This window comes from Bos indicus, chromosome 12 (assembly GCF_029378745.1).
Source record: "Bos indicus isolate NIAB-ARS_2022 breed Sahiwal x Tharparkar chromosome 12, NIAB-ARS_B.indTharparkar_mat_pri_1.0, whole genome shotgun sequence".
NCBI lineage: Eukaryota > Metazoa > Chordata > Mammalia > Artiodactyla > Bovidae > Bos > Bos indicus.
In genome coordinates, this window is record NC_091771.1 from 67,327,066 (window position 1) to 67,342,705 (window position 15,640).

The 15,640-nt window shown below is 40.1% G+C and overlaps 1 pseudogene; it reads left to right on the top strand.

Annotated features, from left to right (window-relative positions):
* The first annotated feature begins 13,186 nt into the window (after nt 1–13,186).
* Nucleotides 13,187–14,436, top strand: LOC109567076 (MAPK/MAK/MRK overlapping kinase pseudogene; annotated as a pseudogene).
* Nucleotides 14,437–15,640: the final 1,204 nt, after the last annotated feature.

Below are 15,640 nucleotides of genomic sequence, written 5' to 3' on the forward strand. Positions count from 1 at the left end.
GGGATAATTCTTTCTTGCCTCTTCTAGTTTCTGGTGTCTGTCAGCAATCCTTGGCATGCCTTGGTGCACAGCTGCAGCATTTTGATCTCTGCTGCCATCATCGCATGGCCATCTCCCTGTGTGTCTCTGTCTTTATATGGCATTCTTTTTCTATGCCTCCATGTCTTTACATGATATTCTCCTGAGTCTGTGACCAAATTTCCTTCTTCTAAAGACACCAGTCATCTCACATTAGGGTCCACCTTAATGACCTCATCTTAACTTGATGATGTTTGCAAAGATCTTACATCCAAATAACATTACATTTATGTTCACCGGGGTTTAAGACCTCAAATATCTTTAAGTAAGTGTTCGTCACTGTTGTCCAACTCTTTATGACCCATGGACTGTAGCCTGCCAGGCTCCTTTGTCCATGGAATTCTCCAGGCAAGAATACTGGAGTGGGTACGCATTCCCTTCTCCAGGGGATTTTCCTAACCAAGGAATCAAACCCGCATCTCCTGCATTGCAGGCAGAGTCTTTACTGTCTGAGCCACCAGGGACACCCTTGCATACCTTTAAGTGAATATGAAAGTGAAAGTTGCTTAGTCATGTCTGACTCTTTGGGACCCCATGGACTATACAGTCCATGGAATTCTTCAGGCCAGAATACTGGAGTGGGTAGCCTTTCCCTTCTCCAAGGGATCTTCCCAGCCCAGGCATGGAACCCAGGTCTCCCACATTGCAGGCGGGTTCTTTACCGTCTGAGCTACCATTCCCCCCTCATGCAGGATATTGAAACACAGACAACTGTAGGAACTAGAGAGTAAGCTGTGGTCAGGCCCTTAAATTTTCTGGAATGAGATTTATCTCACTTTATGTGATTAAAATACATGATAGTAAAACATAGTAACACCTACCAAGGGCTGACCAAGTGCTAGGCACATGTTCAGAGCACTGAAGAATAACTCCCTGACTTTTCACAAAGACTTACTCCTAGTAATATCAGTCCTTAATGAAAGGCCTTTAAATATTTGATAATAGCTGTTATAGTCCTACTAAATCCTTTCTTCTTCAAGGTAAACATTATCCATCCCTTCAAACAAATTTTATGTTGAATCATTTCTAATCTATCAATCTGAATAATCCTGAGTTGACTGTTCAGAAAATTAGAATTGTTTGCATTACCTGCCTTCTAATTAAAACTTAAATCTAGGTCTACATACATGGGTATGTATGTATACGTATATCTACATATATATTTGGAATATATATACTTAGGAAAAAATATATATATATACATATATATTTGCTCAAAGACTCTTGCTTATCCAGAATTCATAAATTTTGTGGCAGGAATTGAATAAATGTATTTTCATAAATTCCCCACCAGTAGCACAAAGAGTAGAGAAGGCAATGGCACCCCCCTCTAGTACTCTGGCCTGGCAAATCCCATGGATGGAGGAGCCTGGTGGGCTGCAGTCCATGGGGTCGCTAGGAGTCGGATATGACTGAGCAACTCCACTTTCATTTTCATGCATTAGAGAAGGAAATGGCAACCCACTCCAGTGTTCTTGCCTGGAGAATCCCAGGGACGGGGGAGCCTGATGGGCTGCCATCTATGGAGTTGCACAGAGTCGGACACGACTGAAGCGACTTAGCAGCAGCACAAAGAGTTGGACATGACTGAAGCAACTTAGCACACAGAGCTTCAGTTAAAAAGGTTTTATAATATATATTGATAATACTATTATACTTTGAACACTAGGCAATTCTGAATATTTTTAAAGCATTCATAATAACTATCACTTCTTTGCTTACCAACTGGTAAGGAGTTCAAGTATTATAAAATGAACTTGAAAGACCCTAGGGATTATTTTCATAGGGTACTGCAATGCCCCATTTTAGATCCCATTTCTGTTCACCAGAAATTTCTCAGAGGATTTAGTCAAACATGAAACTTTTTGCTCTATTTGTAAGTAATGTACTTTTATTTCAAAATCAAATCTAATATGCTGCTTTCTATTTCAGATCTTAAAAAAATAGCTCAAAAGGCTATTAGATCTTCATTTTGATCCACATATGTGTGTCTGCAATTGGATTAGATAAATTGGAACTTCATGAAAATGAGGTAGAGTTAAACTATTTCATCGTCTGGTTTCTTATTAAGAAGTAATAAAATTTTATCACGGGTCCATGGTGTCCTGGTGCTAGACTAATACTGAAGCCAACTGCAGGCTTTTATCAAAAAATTAAACTTTGACTTACAGCCAAGATTCTGGTTTTCAGCTAAGATACTTTACATCTATGGCAGCTTTGTACTTCATGGATTAATTGTCATAATACGTGATTATTGATGCAGAATCCTCTGTAATTTCTTTTGATCTGGTAGTCTTGTATATTGATAATTGAACCTTTAACATGTTTAATAGTACAAGTAACTAAGTTGTCAGAAATTTCCTCCCTTAAATCCTGACAGCCTTGTCCTCTTAAAGTAAGGATGTGAGTGCTAAGTCGCTTCTGTCATGTCTGACCTCTTTGCCATCCTATGAACTGTAGCCCACCTGGCTCCTCTGTCCATGGGATTCTCCAGGCAAGAATACTGGAGTGGGCTGCCATGCCTTCTTCCAGAGGATCTTCCAACCCAGGGATCGAACTCGTGTCTTTTACGTCTCCTGCACTGGCAGGCAGGTTCTTTACCACTAGCACCACCTGGGATACTCCTTTATTTCCATTTCTCCACAACACTTCTGTCTTCTTACCACTAGCAATGGCCCAGATTATCAGTTGCTGGCATCTGGTAAATTCAGTTCTTACTGGCCCAGAGAATGTACTAGTTATATCCTACAGCTAATTAGAATGCAGTCTCTTCGCTAGAGAACAGTTTATTTAGCTCATCAATGAATAAGACTTGGTTTGAATCTTGATTTAAAAATTAAAGGGAAATGGAAACATGGTGAGAAAGGGGAAAATATTTTCTTCAAAACAGGAATTTCTGTTAATTAAATTGAAAAAATAAATATGGATTTTGTATAAGACTGGAAGGAGGGGCTTTAGGCTAAAACACTAAACCTAGAAAAGTTAAAAATTTCACCTGCATTTTAAGAATCTTATTATGAAATCTAGAAATACATTATTTTTGTAGTCTTTTAATTTTTAAATATTTTAATATACATAAAAACACATATGTACTCAACTCCAGGTTCCATCAAATACTAGAAACAAGTTATTTTAAAATCTCAGCATAGTTGTAGGAGATTTGTCAATGACCTAATTTGAAAACTAGGCAGACTCTAGAAATAGATGGGGCAGGGTAATGTTTTATTGATGAATGTTTCATGAATAACATGCATGATTCAATATTTACATTTGGTTAAATGCTTTTGAACAGTCAAATTTCTGTAATCTGTATTTATGTTAATTGTTTACACAGGATTTATTCAGGAAAAGATACAGTTCTTCATATTAACACAACTTTACCATGAATTTAGAGGCAACACCATCTCAGGCAGGTGTTAAACACTGAAATATATAAATAATAGATACAGTTACTTTTTTCCTCTTTACTTTCATAATCAAATCTGATCACCACAAGCAGCATAAAAAGACATTTCCATGCTAATTTTCAGAATTGTTCCTAATTTACCTCGACTAATTCAAATGTGAAGCTCCGTAACACTTTAGGCCAGTGGTTCTCTCTGTCTGGCTGCAATTTGGAATAATCTAGAGAAGCTTTCTTTTTTTTCCCATTGTCATGGAAATTTTTCTAAAGTTTTATATTTTTTTTCAATTGGAGTATAATTGCTTTACAATGTTGTGCTAGTTTCTGCTATATCCCCTTAGCCACATCGCCTCCTACTTGGTCCTTCCTCTCAACACCCCATCCCCATTTCCCACCCACCTAGGTCATCACAGAGTGCTGAGCTGAGCTCCCTGTGCTAATACTGCAGGTTCCACTAGGCTAGAGAACCTTTAAAAACATACAGTATTGTCCCCACCCCCTTGCCAGTTCCCACACACTTATTTATTCAGAATCTCTGGGCATGGGACCCAGGAACCACACATCTTTAAGTCTCCCAGGTCATTCAAATATGTATGTAGGATTGAGAATAATCATTCTTTGGGAGTGTTGATACTGAAAGATTGGGAAGCCATAAGAAAGTCTGTTGAATTTCCTTAAGAGCCAGATAAAAACAGAAAATCCATTAATGAAAAGAATTAGTTTCAGAAAGTGAAAGTCGCTCGGTCTTGTCCGACTCTTTGTGACCCCATGGACTATACAGTCCATGGAATTCTCTAGGCCAGAATACTGGAGTGAGTAGTCTTTCCTTTTTCCAAGGGATCTTCCCAAACCTGGGATTGAACCGGGGTCTCCTGCAGGTAGATTCTGTACCAGCTGAGCCACGATTAGTTTCAGAGGTGTAAACAAACTCAGAGATACTGTCTGTATCCTATACTGGCAGAGCTTTGTAAGGGGTACATGGATGCCTCCGAAATGCTGATGAAAAGCAGGCACATCTAGAACACAGGACACTGACGCAGAAGGTGTTATGTTTGGAGGAGAACCAGAATCTCAAGAGAAAAATCCCCGAACTACAGCAGAGAAAGAAATGTTCTTCTCAGACACAGGCTAAAATCAAGAAATGACGCCCAATTACTGTATGCACTGGGCCATGCAGGCAGAGATTACAGTGAAATATAAAGGTCTGTGAGACAGAAAAACTTTCCCCAATAACACTTACTTGTCTCATTTTAAGAGAATACATATATATATAAGCTTCAATCTTGCTGAATCTAACATGCTCTCCTCCTGATCACCACACCTTATACCCAAAGCGAAGACACATGCATTGCTCATTCTAGTGCAGTGTCCTGCACTACACTAAACTATTTCTAAAAAGTTTTACAAACTTCCTCTCTTTTCTTTCCTTTGAATAATATTAGACTGATGATGCTAAAGTAGACCCCCAAACTTTAAAGTCCTTTAGATTTCAACCTCGGAATACTAAAGGATATATTAGCTGTCTCCTTTAAGGTCTTTTTTATAATTTGAATTTTATTTCATTCTTTCTCTCTAGAATTTCCACTCAATGCACCCTGATTTTCTTTGACCCAATCTTAGATGATCTCATTCAAATCAAGTTCTTGAAATTTTCTCAATCCACCTTTTAAAATTACAACCCTAAAGGTGTAACTTAGGTGGTAAAATCAGTCCTGAAGCTATTCCAACTATGTTCACTCAGCCTAATAAATCTCAAATTATTCTGTGCTTTCGCTAACATAAAATTATTAAACTATTAGGTAGTCTTGAATGAAAGGATTCCTTAGAAGTTTATCCACTGGGCTGTATAAGTAGACCAAGTTATATCAATATGTTGCAAAAGTTAAGGCTATTTCAAGTTTCCTATTCAAGCTGTTTTTAGGGTCTTTCTATTCAAGCTGTTTTTAGGGTCTTTCCATTCAAGCCATTATCCTTGATACTATTATTCACAGACAGGCAGCAGACAAGGGTCACATCAGTGGCACATTGAACATTATGGCATGTGATTACAACACAGGCAGGGATGAAGAACTGATTAGAATACTAGGAAAGTAAAATCCACAAGATAACAATGCATGTCTGTGTAACAATATGTCTACACAGAAATGTATTGCAGGGATCAGTGAAAAAGTTCTTCACCAGACAATAGAATATCTAAAGAACACTGAGGGACGGTTTGGCACACAGAGCACAGTGTTTTTTCTATTTCTGTTGTACTTGTAGGTGGCATGTTGGATTGGATATTAAAATATCTATGTCACTGCACATCATGAAAAACTTCATTTAAATTACAACTAAAATCTGTTCCTCTGGTTACTGGATTTAATCTTATTGAAGCCATTAATACTGAATAGTCCCCTTAGCTGATAAGGATACTTCTGTAAATTTATATTCATCTTACTTAAAATTAGGCCGCCTACACTGTAACTGATATAATCTTGATATTATAGTTTACTTTACTCTCCTTAAACTCTATCCACTTCATCTTTGTAAACAGATATATTTCTTTGTTTGCGTACTCAGTCGCTCACTTGTTTCCAAATCTTTGTGACTCTATAGACTGCAGCCCACCAGGCTCTTTTGTCCATGGGATTCTCCAGGCAAAGAGTACTGGAATGGATTGTTATTTCCTCCTCCAGGGGATCTTCCTGACCCAGGGATAGAAACCGCATCTCCTGGGTCTCCTGCATTGCAGGTGGATTCTTTACCACTGAGCCACCTGGTTGGAATGTTCGTTTATTCTACACAGTTTCAGATATGGAATATGAGTGGAAGTCCATTGGAACAAAACTATAAAGCTTGTATCATCCCAAAGTTACCCCTAAGGAGCAGAAAAACAATTATACATATAAAATTTCACAAGCAGGGAATGTTCATTAAATATTTAAAGGAAGGACAAATTAAGATTCTCTCTCACCAATATACCCAATGTGTGAGCATGCTCAGTAACTTCAGTCATGTCTGATGCTTTGTGACCCCATGGACTGTAGCCCACAGGCTCCTCTGTCCATGGGATTCTCCAGGCAAGAATACTGGAGTGGGCAGCCATGCCCTCCTTCAGGGGATAGTCCCTACTCGAGGATCAAACCTGAGTCTCCCATGTCTCCTGCATTGCAGACGGATTCTTCACATACTGAGCCACCTGGGATGCCCAATATGTCCAGAGTAGTTCAAAAGAGCATTTTAAGACTTCCATAAAATGTACCAAGAATTTCTGGAAGACAATTTTACCCAAAACACCATATATCTTTTATTATCCATTTTCTTTGCTATTTATAATCATCTAAACAATGGTATGATACCAAAATATAAAAGATCATATAGCTCAGCAATTTGTCACATCTTGTATAATGCTTCTAAACAGAATTTGCCAAATTTTGATCTTATCAGAAATCTAAGCTCAAATTTAAGACTCTTTGCTTTCAGCAGATCTCATTTTGATCTTTCTGAGCCCACTGTGCTACATGGTACACATGAGTCACCACTTTTGCAAGATACAGCCTGCAGTAGGAGTCGTGAGCTCAGCCAACAGACTATAATTACATTATTCAGTGATCTGCAGCATGTGCCTCAAGCAACAGCTCAACATGCCACTAGTGGCCATGAAGGCTGGAAAGCAATGAACAAAAATTAAAGCAGAGAAAAATAAAACCAAACGTAAAACTTTCTTTTGCCCAATGGGGTTCAAGTTAGAATTAAAGTTGCAACATCCAAAATCACATTCGACTTCAAATTTGGGTAATAGCAAGAATCCAACAGAAAATTACATGTTGAAACTATTTGAGGTTGTGGATAGTTGAAGGAATTTTAAACTACTGTCACCTAAGCCAAAAACAGAGCCATTTTAACTTATGGCGGCTAGTCTGCCAATTTCAAACTTGAAACGTTGAAATATAAATAATGCCTAAAAGGGGGCAATTTAACAGAAGTAATCAATATTTGATTTATACAAGGAGCATTATCCCCTACCAGCCAATAACTGCTGCTGCTAAGTCGCTTCAGTTGTGTCCGACTCTGTGCGACCCCGTAGACGGCAGCCCACCAGGCTCTGCCATTCCTGGGATTCTCCAGGCAAGAACACTGGAGTGGGTTGCCATTTCCTTCTCCAATGCATGAAAGTGAAAAGTGAAAGTGAAGTCGCTCAGTCATGTTCAACTCTTCGCGACCCCATGGACTGCAGCCTAGCAGGCTCCTCTGTCCATGGGATTTTCCAGGCAAGAGTACTGGAGTGGGTTGCCATTGCCTTCTCCGAGCCAATAACTAGATTTCTGAATACAGCCAGGTAAGCATATACTGTTACCAAAAAGTTATTCATCAATTTTAAAAATTTATGTAAATTTGGCCAAAATATTTTGGGTTTTCCATAACACCATACAGAAGAACCCCAATGAACTTTTTGCCCAATGCAATACACATGCATATACATATGCATATATATTATGCATATATAATAATATTACATTACTAATCAAAAGAAATACTCATCTGCTTAAATCAGCCAGCAGCCTAGTAGAACTAGTCACATATATACACATGTTTGTCCTTGGTTGTGTCCAGCTCTCTGAGATCCCATGGACTTCTGCCTGCCAGGCTCCTCTGTCCATGGAGTTCTCCAGGCAAGAATACTGGAGTGGGTTGCCATTCTCTCCTCCAGGGGATCTTTTCAATACAGGGATCAAACCCAGGTCTCCTACATACCAGGCAGATTCTTTACCAACTGAGCCACCAGGGAAACCCCACATATATACACATACATATATATATCGCTAAGTTGTGTCCAACTCTTTGTGACCCCATGGACTGCAGCACTCCAGGCTTCCCTGTCATTCACTATCTCCCAGAGTTTGCTCAAACTTACATCCATTGAGTCGATGATGCCATGCAGCCATCTCATTCTCTGTCACCCTCTTCTCTTTCTGCCCCCAATCTTTCCCAGGGTCTTTTCCAAAGAGCTGGCTCTTCACATTAGGTATAATAATATTACAATATAAATCAACAGAAATACTCATCTACTTAAATCAGCCAGAAGCCTAGTAGAACTAACCACGTATATCAGTGCAGATTTCAAACATGGGCAAAGGAACAACCTTTGTTTGCAGCATAAAAGAAAACTCTGCCTGGTTGGAACACTGCCATACCACTAAGTGATCTATTGATAACTTGTGGTTCAAAATACTGCCATCATCAGATTCCTTCCTTTGGTAGTACTGTACATACTTTGATGTTAAGATAACATGTACACTTCATGTGCAAGATATAATGAAAGCAGAAACTGCTCCCTCGATTTAACCAGTAGTTATTTATGAATGTTGAGCTGTGCAAAATTGTGGTTATTTGCAGATCCTCATTAATAACACCTCAGACTATTTCTGCAAAGGCAAATGCACTTTGACATTCAATATTTTTTCTTCTCCATTATTTGAATTCCCTCTGAATAGAAGTAAAAAATAGGTAATTGTACCCATGGTTCAAATAGCAATACAGTTTATTTTAGAACTGTTTGGCGAGTCAATGGGTTCTTTGTCAGCTTCAGTGTTCGAAGAAATAAAATTGCTTCTTTTCCCACAATATAAAATGCCAGAATGGTGTTACTTTCCTCAAGGAGATTGTGCAAAAGATAGTTCTATGATTAAAAATCCGTTAAGTGTTTCAGACTCTACCAATGAAATTTAGTTGCTCTAAGAGAAAAAGAAAATCTATAAAACATTAGAAGCAGGGATAGATAACACTGGAAAATTACAGCCTCAGTAACAGTCTAGATAGAATCAGCACAAAACTAAATGCTTTCCTTTTGTAATATTAGTTTCAATTTAAGTTCCACATGAAGCATTTGGGGGTGTTCATCAAAGAACTGCTTAGTCAAAGTGTTTGAAGGATTATAGACACGATTATAAACAAGGTCAAGTGTCTAGGCAGCACCTTGCCCCCCACCATATTATGGTCCTTCATCCCTTCACAACCTCCAGGGCTCGATTCCATCCTTATCTGCCTAATGTCTCACAATAGATCTCATCACATACGTTTCTGTCTCTGAAGATACCATTTCTCCAAGTTATTGTTTGTCTGTCTTCTTCTTCATGAAAACATCCATGACCTGAACTCTGTTCCCAAAGAACATGTGGGTGAAATTCAACTTCCAGCTTCTTTCATTCATTTACTCTGTCAAAGAAACTGTGATTAAGATGAAAATTTTCCTTATTCCAATAAAGATATTTATGAATTTAGACTATATAAACTACATACTTATTACTATAGACATTCTTTTAATGGCTTAATAGCCATCATGAAGGTCTTCCCAGATGGCTCAGTGGTAAAGACTCTGCCTGCCAAACAGGAGAGGTGGGTTTGATCCCTGGGTTGGGAAGATCCTTGGAGAAGGAAATGGCAACCCACTCCAGTATTCTTGCCTGGGAAATCTCAAGACAAGAGGAGCCTGGCAGGCTACAGTCCCTGGGGTGAAAAAGAGCCAGACACAACTTAGTGACTAAACAACAACAGCAAGCCGTCGTGAAACTATAGTCTGGAGAGAACTGTCTCTTATTCATCTGTGAATGGTGCCTAGTATTAGCACGTGGGAGTCACTCAGAAAATGCTGCTTGAACTTAACTGAATTGCCTCCAATTTAGTCCAAAATTTGGTATCATTGATAAAGAAACTTTGCCCTTGGTAATTGTTAATACTTCTGACAGAGTAAAAATTTTAAGGTTTACTAGATGGTTTGGAAGAATCATTAACTATCAAGATAGTTACCCTGTAACTCTCTGAAGAACACATGACTTAGCTACCCTCCATAAAGGATAGTTGACATTGTACCCATTGCAGCTTGTAATACTTCCACATCTGTTCATATGACTTCAATTCTGAAAACTTATAGTTGAACTATAAGTAAACAATAAGTTGAACAATATTGTTCAACTATAAGTTGAATAAGTATAACTTATTGTTATTTATTCTCTTATAACTTATTGTTATAATAAGTTATAGTAAGTTATAATAACAATAACTTATTGTTATTTATTGTTATTTATTCTCTTTATCCACTTGCTTAATGCATGCAGTGTATAAGAGCCTGCAAGTAGCAGACTTTGATTCCAGTCACTCTGAGGGATGACTTCTTAGCTACCAGCTCACCCCTCCATTGCCATAAATTGCTTATATGTATGCCAGTACACCACACAACTAGTATCTAGGTTAGATACTACACACAGACACACACATGCCCTCTGTGTTAGGGTTCTCCAGGAGTTGATGATGGACAGGGAGGCCTGGTATGCTGTAGTCCATGGGGTCGCAAAGAGTCGGACGTGACTGAGCGACTGAACTGAACTGAGAGAAACACAACCAACCAAACACAAACACAGCCACATACAATGCATATATATATATATATATATATACACACACACACAATGCCTTCACAGAAACACTTAGAATCATATTTAACCAAATATCTGGGTACTGTAGCCTAGCCAAGCTGGTGGATAAAATTAACTATCACAAACTTAAAATGTTTGGGTTCTCCTATACTTCATTAAAAGATGAAAAAACTTAATTTTGTTCATATAACAAAACCCTTCATGAGTCTTCCTATAAAGATGCCCCAAATCTCCCTGGTCATCATTGACTGATATGGAGCTCAGGAAAAGGACAATATATGGCTTTGGTTCCATATCATCATTTTGATGGAAATAGCTTTAAAGGCAAACACACGAAGCTTGTAGAATTAAGTTGCTAGCATAAAGACTGTCATATTTTATGATACATACTAGAAGAGTCTGCTCTTCTCATAACATTTGTTTCTTAACTAGCTGCAATAAAACTTCTTTATTATAGAGTTCATAAAGCATTTTCACCTCCTAAATTCACTTCTTAAAGTAGCCATTAAGTGCCAACAATGTACCCATTTGTAATGCTATTAATAGCAATTATGATGCCATCTGTAGCCAGCAAGAGGGTGAGATGCAGTGAGAATGTTATCCTAAAGAACTTATACACTGTAGTCTTCTCAGTGATGGTAGAATTCTCTGCTCTATATACAGAGCCAGAAAATATAAAGCTTTGTCCTTCCAGTTTAATTTATAAAACATGTTTTCTCTGAAGATACAAAATCTAGGTAGGAAAGATATGTAAGGTGATTCTCACCACCCTCAGCCATTTGCCTCAAATGTACCTCTGATCATGTCAAGTGACTGTTCAAAAAAAATCTTTGATAGAGTCTCCCGGTCAGCAAACTATACCAGATCCAGTCTGTGACCTGTTTCTGTGCAGCTTGAGAGCTAAAAATGGGTTTTACATTCTTAAAATGTTGTTGAAAAAGAATACCAAAGAAGCTATCTGACAGAGAATTCTTGTGAATACAGAGTCTAAAATATTTCCTGTCTAGCCTTTTACAGAAAAAGTTAAGAAGTTTGCCAACCCTTGGTTTAGAAGATGAAGTACAAAACCCGTAGTGTGATGTTTAAGTCCTCCCACATTCTGAAGACCAGCTGATAGACTAACCATCCTTCAAGCGTTTGCTGTCTTGGTGCATCCTTCTTTTCCTCTCCTGTTATCTAAATTCAGCTCTCCATCAAGATGATGCCCAAGTTCATCTTCTCCATGAAACTTGATCATGCTGCTCGATTTTGCAGTAATCTCTCCTTGGAACTCTTGACAGACACCAGTACTTGCTATACTCATTGATGATCTTGCTTCTTTTTATACACGTTTTAATTTAAACTTATCTTCCGAACAAGAATATGATTCCTTGACAGTGTTGTGCAGATATTAGTATCAGCAAGTCCTAAGGAATTTCTAGGTTCCATAAGTCTGATTTCTTTTTGTCAATAACTAATCACCATCCTTCATGAGCAAGTACTATTTCCAAGTGTCACCAAACCTACACATAAATTTTTTTCATTTAATTCTCACAAAATGTTAGGTGATAGCATAATTCTCTTATTTTTATACACAGACTGGTTTTAAAGAGAATAGAGGGGTTCCATTCTCCGTACACAAGAGAGCACAAAAGCCAGGGTGGAGTGGGAAAAATAGATTGAGAGAGAGCATACTTTCCCCTAGATTATACAATAGAATTGTTTCTAGAAATAGTAGAATCAGAGTAAGGAAACTTTATGGAGATTTTGTTGGTGAAAGGACTTCCCTAGTAGCTCAGTTGGTAGAGAATCTGCCTGCAACGCAGGAGACCCAGGTTCAATTCCTGGGTCAGGAAGATCCCCTGGAGAAGGAAATGGCAACCCACTCCAGTATTCTTGCCTGGGGAATTCCATGGACAGAAATAGTAGAACTGCAGTGAGGAAACTTTATGAAGATTTGGTTGCTACTTAACATTTAAAACATTCAGTCAACAAAAATGGAAGTAGTTAATAAGCTCTAGATTCTGTGAGGAAGATAAATTTGACAGAAGTCCTTCATTATATTGGATTTAAGTAATATGTTGGATCTGACACCAAAGTATAGGCAATAAAAGTATAAAGAGATAAATCAGGCCAGGGTGACAGGGATACACATGGCAGCCAGATCCTAAGGCTCTCCATCTAGGGACCACCGTGAAGGTCCTTGTTCGGGACCCTGCCTCTAAGGAGTGGAAGCCAGGGCCTCCACTTTCTATCCCTTTCTTCTCCGACCAGTCCCGGCAAGGGGTTGTCGCCGGCTTCCACATCCAGGATGCAGAACTATAAAGCAATGGACAAAATACAAGAGGGAACGTTTTCTGAAGTTACTAAGATGCAGAACCTGAGAGATGGAAACTGCCATCATGTAAACAAGTGAAACAGCATTTTGAAAGCATTGAGCAAGAGAACAATCTGCGAAGGATGCAAGCACCGAGACGCCTCAATCCACACCCAAACATTCTCACGCTGCACAAAGAGATTTTTGACAGAAAATCTGGTTCTCTTGCACTAACATGTGAACTTATGGACATGAATATTTACGAGGGAGATGACACCCATTGTCAGAAAGAAAAAAAAAAAATTACGCACTATATGTACCAGTTGTGTAAGTCTCTGGATCACATGCCCAGAAATGGAATATTTCACAGAGATGTAAAACCAGAAAATGAAGCAGGATGTCCTGAAATTAGGGGACTTGAGGTCGTGCCGGAGCGTGTACTCTAAGCAGCCTTACATGGAGTACATCTCCACCCGCTGGTACCAGCCCGAGTGTCTCCTCACCAATGGCTTCTACAGCTACACAATGGACCTGTGGAGTGTGGGCTACAAGCTGTACAAGATGGGCAGCCTGTAGCCTCTCTTCCCCAGAGCCAACGAGCTGGTCCAGATCTCAAGGAGCCACGATGTCATGGGCACGCCTGCGGAGAAGACCCTCACCAAGTTCAAACAATCCAGAGATATGAGTTTTTATTTTCCTTTTAAAAAGGAATCAGGGATACCTCTACTGACAACCAACCTGTCCCCGCAATGGCTCTCCCTCCTGCACGGAAGTGGTGGCCTATGAGCCTGACGAGAGAATCACTGGCCACCAGGTCCTGCAGCACCCTACTTCCAGGAGCAGAGGGCTGCTGAGAAGCAAGCTCTGGCCAAGGACAGGCGAAAGGCTGTCTTCTCTGAGCGCCCCATGGCACCAGAACTACTCAGCAACACCTGGCAGACGGCACAGGAGGCCCAGAGGCAGAAACAGCCCCTCCCCGAGGCCTGAGGAGGACCAGCCCCGGAGACAGGGACCCACCTACCTGATGGAGCTGCCCAGGCTCAAGCTGTCGGGAGCAACCAAGCTAGCCTCGTACTCCAGCCCAGCACTGCAGTCAGTGTTCGCCCGAAGGTACCACTGCTGAGACCCCTGAAGCCCTGAAGCGTGTCGGTGGAGCCCAGAAGACAGACATGCAGAAGGACACCAAGCCCAGCCTGAAACAGTACCGCCTGCCCATGACAGAGCAGAGAGGTAGGGGCTACTGAGTGCTGCGGCTCCCTACTTGGGATGCACCTGTGCCAGGGAACAGGGCCGGGGACTCCCGGGGGCCTGGGGTCCTGTCCCAGGAGAGACCCCTGTCCCCGGACCTGCACCACCACCTCGGCCTGGAGCTGCAGGCTGGAGGCAGCCATATCCAGAGGGCAGCTTTACTGTGTGTTCCAGTCTACTACATCTGTAAAACCACCTCATTCTAGGGTTTTATTTCATTTTCATAATGTAAGGATTTGGGGCAGGGAATATTTTGTAATTTTTGTACGAATCAGAACAGAGAGATTATACTGTATTATGTATTATTTAGGCTGGTTTCACCAAGGGCTCCGCTGGCCTGCAGTCCATCAGCGATAGTGTTTAGCACAGTTCTGCTTCCAGATTATACCCCTGGAGACCCCTGATTTTATTAAAGAATAAGATGTCAAAAAGTAAAAAATAAAGAGATAAACAGACTCCATCAAAATTAAAAAGTTCTATGTATCAAAGGACACAATGGACAGAGTGAAAAGGCAACCTATGGAATGGGAGAGAATATTTGCGAATTATATACCTGATAAATGGTTACTCTGCAGAATATGTAAAGAATGACCAGAACTAAACAGAAAACAAACAACTCAGTTAAAAAGTGGTCAAGAGGCTTGAAGAGACGTTTCCCCAAAAAAGATACACAAAAATGACCAAGAAGCCCAAGAAAGGTTGCTCAAATCATCTGTTGTTCAAATCATCACACATCCTTGCTGCTGCTAAGTCACTTCAGTTGTGTCCAACTCTGTGCAACCCCATAGATGGCAGCCCACCAGGCCCTGCCGTCCCTGGGATTCTCCAGGCAAGAACACTGGAGTGGGCTGCCATTTCCTCCTCCAATGCATGAAAGTGAAAAGTGAAAGGGAAGTCGCTCAGTTGTGTCCGACTCTTAGCGATCCCATGGACTGCAGCCTACCAGGCTCCTCGGTCCATGGGATTTTCCAGGCAAGAGTACTGGAGTAGGGTGCCATTGCCTTCTCCTCACACATCCTTAAGGAGATGCAAATCGAAACAACAGTGAGATACTGCTCATTGATGGCTAGTGTCCAAAAACAAACAACCAAAAAACAAGTGTCAGCGAGGATGTGGTGAATCTGGACTCCTTGCTCACTCTTGGTAGGAATGTAAAATTATGCAGTCTCTGTAGAAATCAGTATGATGGTTCCTTAACAA